The sequence below is a fragment of the Pteropus vampyrus genome, unplaced genomic scaffold (assembly GCF_000151845.1).
Source record: "Pteropus vampyrus isolate Shadow unplaced genomic scaffold, Pvam_2.0 Scaffold8, whole genome shotgun sequence".
NCBI classification, from domain to species: Eukaryota; Metazoa; Chordata; class Mammalia; order Chiroptera; family Pteropodidae; genus Pteropus; species Pteropus vampyrus.
The window spans coordinates 11,793,884-11,794,124 of NW_011888789.1; positions in this window are offsets into that span (position 1 = coordinate 11,793,884).

Consider the following 241-nt stretch of genomic DNA (forward strand, 5'->3'; position numbering starts at 1 on the left):
AGGAGGGAAGTGAGCATCAGTGATAGCTGGGTTCTGAGGAAGAAAATAATCACTTCCAGATGAGAATAATCAGAAAACTTCACTAAGATGAGAATTGGAATTGAATGTTAACAAACAATTGGGACTTAGAAAGGCATAGGAAAAAAAAAATGGCATCCCAAATCGTAGAACTGGAATACACAAAAGTGTAGAGATTCCGTGTTGGTGTGGCTTCTTTAAGCTGCTTTGTCTGCCTTGTTTA